We start from the raw sequence: 6,000 nt of genomic DNA, 5'->3' as shown, positions 1-6,000 counted from the left end.
GTAAAGACATTTACAAATTACGAACTGCTCAAAAGGCTTACCTGGCTGGTCGCCTCTCAGCTGGCACCACTCCGGACATTCCACTCGCGCTGTAGAACACTGCGACCTACAAGGAAGGAAAACACAGGTTAGCAAAGGCAAGACTTCGCAGCGCTGCGCATAGTGCTTACTTACCGCATCATAGCGCTCTTAATGCGCCATTGGGGCTCAACCATAGCCAGTTCGCTGCGCTGAAGCTCCGCATACCTAAGGGAGAAAAAAGAGACATTTTAAACAAAGAAAGGCATGCAGGATAGCAACAAAACTAAAGAACAGCAATAAGACCTACCTGAACAATATCAAACAGGCCGGCGTCAGTGAAGTAACTGGACCGCACTCGCCCATGAAAGACAACGCGCACCTGCAAAGAAGGCAGGGCGGAGAGCACGCCTAATTATCACGATTCTTTAATGGAAGGACATCCCGGTATGGCCAAAACCTCGGAAAAGATCAAGCGCTACTTCTGGTGGCCGTCTTGGAAAAATGATATCAGAGACTTTATAATGTCCTGTGGAGTATGCGCCCAAAACAAGAGTCAAAAGGAAAAACCAGCCGGCCTCTTACGCCCTATTGACATACCACCTCGCCCTTGGCATACGCTTTCTATGGACTTCATCACCGATCTACTTCCATGCTCCGGACACAATACGATCTTAGTAATCGTGGACCTATTCTCCAAGATGGCGCACTTCATTCCACTCAAAGGCTTACCATCAGCAGCAACTCTGGCCCGAGAATTTCTCGAAAACATCGTCCGACTGCACGGTTTTCCTTCGGTTCTAATTTCGGATTGAGGAAGTCAATTTATTTCTCATTTTTGGCGAAGTTGCTGTCGGTCGGCTCAAATTGATGTGAGACTTTCGACCAGCCACCACCCCCAAACCGACGGACAAACCGAGAGGACCAATCAAACTCTGGAACAGTATTTACGCTGCATGCTGAATCAAACTGACAAAAACTTGGAAAGATATCCTTTGGAGAGCCGAATATGCCTACAATACCTCTGTCCACTCGGGAACCGGGAAGTCCCCGTTCTTTCTTTTATACGGTAGTCACCCTCGAACCTCGGATTTGGATCCACTCCAAGATCTTGGAACACCAGCAGTAGACACCTGCATTCTACAATCACCCAAGCCTTTAAGGAAGCCGTTTCTCACCTTCAAAGGGCTAAAGAACAATACAAGAAAGGAGCAGACCAACATCGGAAGGAAGCCCCCCAATATCAAGTAGGAGATCAAGTCTGGTTATCCACCAAATATCTACCTCTAAAAGGACCACGCACATTCAACCCAAGATACCTTGGTCCCTATTCAATCACTACCATAGTAAATCCGGTAGCGGTCAAGTTGGACTTGCCCCCTCACATGAAGATACACCCGGTCTTCCACGTCTCTCTACTAAAACCTGTGCAACCTAAAACCCGACTAACTAAATCTCCAAAACCTATCCTAGTTGATGGAGAACTCGAGTTTGAAGTCAAAAGTATCCTGGATTCTAAGATCTCCAAATCTAAACTATTTTACCTGATTGACTGGAAAGGTTACGGCCCCCAAGAAAGGTCCTGGGAACCTGCAGAATATGTCCATGCGCCTCGTCTAATCAAAAGATTTCATCGAACATTTCCTAACAAGCCCAAACCCCCGGAGAAGCCCGGTTTGGGAGGGGCCTTGAGTGGTGGTGCTGTCATGATCTCTGCTTCCAAAGGGTCAGGACTTACCCAACTCCCTTGGAAGCAGACCCATAACTCCGGTTCCGGGTGCCGGCCAGTCCCAATTGGAACCTTTTGGACCCTGTCCTGGCGCCAGTGGCACCAGGCTCATAAATATGCCCAGTCCCAGTGCTGGAAGCGCCGGGCTCATAATGCTTGGGTGGACTTACCTGCAGCAGACCATGCTGCTTACTTACCTGCCAGTTGAGCCCCTGATCCTCTTCTGTTTGGGACTACTTTTCCTGTTGGGTGGGGCAGGAGCCACTCCCTAGGTTCAGAACACTGGAACTCTTCTGGAAAGCAGGAACTCTTTTCTTACCTAGGCGAGGCCGTGGAAGGAGACACCTAAGCACTACAGGAAGCTATTTAAACCACACCCGATGGATGAATCTTGCTTTGCGTTATTCTGCATTCTCTGCAGCAGAAAGCTCACTGTGTCTTCTGATCCTGTGCCTAAGGGAACAAAGGCTTACCACCCTGGAATCCAGTCTTCAGCAGCACCTATAAAGACAAAGAAAGAACAGGTTAGCACTACGGTCTTCAGTGGCAGCACATCTCTTACCTGGTCCAGCGGCTGTCACCAACGCCTCGCGCTGCATTCCGGCATCTGAAAGACAAAGGCTTACCGACTCTTCGCACACTCCGGAGGTCTTCGCGCTGCATTCTGGCATCTGAAAGACAAAAGCTTACCGGCTCTTCGCACGCTCCGGAGGCCTTCAACGCTGCATCCCGCATCTGAAAGACAAAAGAAGGTGCGTTTAGAGACATTGGGCAACTTTACTACTCACGTGCCATCACTCCTTCCCACGCCGAAATCAGCGGGTATCCCAGCACCCTTCAGCTTCTCTAAAGCTCCGAACTTGTACCTGCAAGGTAAAAGAGACAGTTAGTGCGCATCGTGAAGCAGGCAACAAGCGCTCACTTACGTGCTTCCAAGCGCTTCTATTCCTCACGCGGGTTCGATCCTCAACTCTCTTCAGCCCGCCATCCGCCATCGCCGGAACCCTGCAAAACAAGAGGTATCATTACAAAAGAACTTTACATAAGTCAAAAGCCATACTCACGTGCTCCTCAGCACCGCTCCACAGCAGCCACGCCTTACGCACTTAAAGACTTGTAAGACATTTGAAGTACCCAGAACTTACCGTTCGTGCAGTAAACGACGGACAGCAGTCCTCTGAGGTCAAGAGGCCTGCACCCTTATCTAGTGAAGAAACTGGTTACGGCACCCTGCCCCCGAGGCAGATGGAGAGCTCGGCGTTCACCTACCTAAGGTGAGATCGTTAACCTTTGGTGTCCTACAGGAGAAGAGAAAGGGAAGAGGAGAGAGGCACCCAATAACCCCAGTTCATTAATCCCATATTTTCTATCTGCAGACATCTTACTCTCCGAGTCAGACACACAGTGCACAGAGGTCCAGCCCGAGGAACCAACCGTGTGTTACACATCACCTTTGAAGACACGGCATTCACCCAGTCAAGACCGGCGCCTCTGCGGGAATCAGGTGAGCGTTACAACCAGGGCACCTTCCCACACATGCACAGTCACCAATGTCCACATGTAACAGTAGGATCTGCAAGCAAGCAACATGTACCGCCACACATATCTGTGAAAAAATTGCACATGTCAGTTGGCCAACCGTACAATTGTGGTATGCACACAAATACACTTGTTCGACAAATCAAGTGAAATGATAGGTGATATCCCAGCCCCGGAGGCATCAATGCATGAACCCCACACATGCATGCATCAAAGCACATGTGTCACAATCATCAGATGTGTCTGCATGGATGCACTGTCAGTTGTGCCACACATAGACTTGGACATCATGCACGTCACTCAAATGCCCACAACATAGCATGTACACACCTGCCATGCCCAAGCACCTGGTTCATGCACACACACTGCACGTGCACAACAACAAGCCATGAATGCACAATCCGCCAATCCTCACGCAAATGCCAACATGTAATGTCTGATGCCACAAATGGCTGGCATTGGCATGAGTCAGCAATCATCTGCATCTCACAACACACAAGCCACAAACAGGATGTGGCATCTGCAAACATGCATGACACACATACACCCTAGAGCATCGTCCCACATAGGTACTCACCAGCGGCATCCATACGACTTTTCTAGGCCAAGATCCAGGAGTGGAGGTCTGGATAGAACCTCTCAAGTACCTGCAGCTGTATCTAGGTGAACCTGTGGCAGCCAGCACTGTACACCTCCACGGTGGGTTCGGTGAAGAGAGCTGCCACCACCTTTGTATCGCTATGGGTCTTGAGGTCATCCCAACATTTCCTGACCTTGTCTCTGGGCCAGACTGCCACTCCCTCTGCTTTGATGGCAGTTGTGATGTCATCCCAGATCCTTTGCCTTGCGTTGGTGCCCAGTTGCGTAGCTGGGTTGAAGAGGGCATCATAGGTGTCCAGGACCCGATCCACCAGGATGCCAAATTCGGTTTTGGTGAAGTTGGCAGCCCTCTGCCTCAATGTGGGGGTGCTGCCCTCCCCAAATGACGTGGATGGGGCAGACATGGCACACCCGAGTCAGGTATGGGCTTCCTGGGTCCTGGGTAGATGCTTTGGAGCTTCGGTGGTGTTGCCAGAGGTGGAAGTCATGGCAAGTACAGAGGAGGTGGTTGCAGGCAGGCACTCACTCTCAAGCAGGCAGCAGCACTATAGGAGTGAGGCAAAGCAGGGCCAGAGGAGGCAAATGCAGCAGCAGGAAGGCAGGAGTAACAGTGGTGTGCGTCTTGTATCCACAGCAGCCGATAGCAGAGTAAAGGCCCTTAATGCTTAAGTTACGTCCTGCATGCAGTGATGTTGCGCACACATGCGGCATGCCTATGCGGCTACCAGCAATGACGGGGTGGTATTAGTCGCATGGCATACATCCCCAGTTGTGTGCGAGAAGGTTACGATCCTGATGAGTTACTGTTACATATTTTTTAGTGCTACGAAATCCTTTCCTTCCGGTGCCGCATGCCTTTTTTCTTTGGGGGTGGGTGGATCGCCTCTGCACATACGTGCATGGTTTTGTGAACTTTTTGAGGTGTACAGTGTGTCGTATATTACATTTTGGTGCCTCTGTGTATCACAAAACCCTTATTTTGACTGAAGCTTTCCGGTATCGCGTATGCAATTGTGTTTCGGGGTGCCACTGTGCGTACCGCTATTTCATTTTCCATAAGCATTCTGTGTATTGCGTATGCAATTTGTGTTTTCCCGCATGCCACTGCATATGGTGTACCATATTCCTTGTCATTTTGGGGCACATCTATGTCGTACATCATGCAGACTGTTCCCTGACTCATTTTGCCCAGGACAATAACTTGATGTGCCTTCCATTCATCCCTTACACCTGTGACATGAGTGGAAAAGCCCCAAGAGGGAAAGGGGGCATACACGGTCGGGGTCATCAGGGACGTGGTGATGAAACATCTGCCCCAGGCCTAGGCAGACGGGGACATGGTGTGGAGACACATATCCCAGCCCAAGGGGTCGGGAACATTGTGTGGAGACATCTGCACCAGCCCCAGGAGGACATTGCAGGCCCCAGTCCACATGTGGCCTGACACCTGGACGCCAACGTGGTTCAAGCCAGACAGGGGCAGCACCAACACCCCATGCCACTCGTGGCAGGAAGGGGCACCCTGAACAACAGAAAGAGGCTCAACCCAACACATATCACATGATGCAGGCCTGCAGAGGAAAAATAACTTCACTTATGAGGAGCTCCAGATCCTCATTGACTATGTGACCGATCACCATTGTGACATGTGCCTGTATGCGGGGAGCACACATACACATTCACAACGTATATTGCATTGGCAGCGTGTCATGAACCTGATTAATTCCTTAGGGGTGGAGATGCGCACAGCAAAACAGGGTGTGAACTACTTGAATGATCTCACCTGTCGCACCTAGCACAAGCTGAGTGTCAACCTGGCCTCTGCTATGGCAACTGGAGGGTCTCCAGCAGAGGAGGTGCAGCTTACACTGCATGAAGAGGCCACAAGCCAATTCATCCTCCTTGAGCAGGTGCAAGGCATGGGAGGCCTGGAAAATTATGAGGACACATCAGGTGAGTGGCCGTCATTGTGCATCCTGTGTTTTGCCAGTCATGCATCACCCACGTCATTTGTGCATTTGGATGACACTCCATGTGTAAAGCATGTCATGTGACATACAGACTCATGTCAAATGGCCATCATAGTGGGAGTAGCCCGTGTGGTGCACAATAGT

This window comes from Ambystoma mexicanum, chromosome 2q (genome assembly GCF_040938575.1).
Source record: "Ambystoma mexicanum isolate Mex_15411 chromosome 2q, UKY_AmexF1_1, whole genome shotgun sequence".
Lineage (NCBI taxonomy): Eukaryota > Metazoa > Chordata > Amphibia > Caudata > Ambystomatidae > Ambystoma > Ambystoma mexicanum.
Note: the sequence above shows the minus strand (reverse complement) of the source record.